Below are 1105 nucleotides of genomic sequence, written 5' to 3' on the forward strand. Positions count from 1 at the left end.
TTCCCCCTAGCAACTGTCTCGACAGTATATAAGTCATGGGGTTGCAATCTGATAAAATGGTAGTTTTCCGAAAGAGGACATAATGTCGAAATCTTTGAATCGCTTGAACAGCTGCAAGTGCTATTTTTTCAACATAAGAATACTTGCTTTCTGTATCATTCAAGTTTTTACTTAAATAATATATAGGATGTTCAATTCCATTGACTTCTTGAATTAAAACCATCGCAATGGTCGTATCCGCTGCAGCCAGATACAGGTTAAAATCCCTTTGATAGTCTGGGGCGTACATTAATGATGCTTTTACTAGAGAATCTTTCAAAGCATCAAAGGAAGCTTGCGCCACCTGATCCCAAACAAAAGGTACATCCTTTTTCAAAAGACGAGTATAACCTTTAGCAAGTTCTGCGTAATTTGGAATGAACCTCCTCAGAAAGTTTGCTTTCCCTTGGAGTTTCTGAATCTGAAGCAAATTTGAAGGTGGAGGAAAATTAATGATTTCCTGAACCTTGCAAGGGGTGAGACAAATCCCATCCTTAGAGACTACAAAACCAAGTAAACGACCTGAACCGACGCAAAACACACATTTGTGTGGATTGAGTCTTATCTTGTAGTGTCGGCAACGTAGAAATATCGCTCTTAAATGCTGCGGATGATCAGTCCGCTTTCGCGAATGAGCCGGAAGGTCGTCGAGATATGGTTGAACTATGTTCTTGATGTCATGGAAGGCATAATTCATTGCCCTCTGAAACGTCGCCCCTGTGTTCTTTAAACCAAATGGTAATTTTCGATAAGCGAATGTGCCCCACGGACAAATAAATGTAGTCTTTGACTGGTCCTATGGGCGGATATTTATTTGATTATACCCGGAAAATCCATCCATAAATGAAAATATTTCACATCCGGTGCATTCATCAATTATCTGGTCGATGAAGGGTGTAGGGTAGTTGTCCTTCGAACAAGCTTGGTTTACATCTCTATAGTCAACACACACTCTAATCGTCCCTTGTTTCTTCATAACAGGGACAATATTCGATACCCAATCAGTTAGAGGAATCGAGTAGATGAAACCAGCATGGAGAAGTTTCTCAACTTCTGCTTTAATGGC

The sequence above is a fragment of the Pinus tabuliformis genome, chromosome Q (genome assembly GCF_031772625.1).
Source record: "Pinus tabuliformis cultivar Carrire ecotype Pingquan chromosome Q, CPIR1, whole genome shotgun sequence".
Classification (NCBI taxonomy): domain Eukaryota; kingdom Viridiplantae; phylum Streptophyta; class Pinopsida; order Pinales; family Pinaceae; genus Pinus; species Pinus tabuliformis.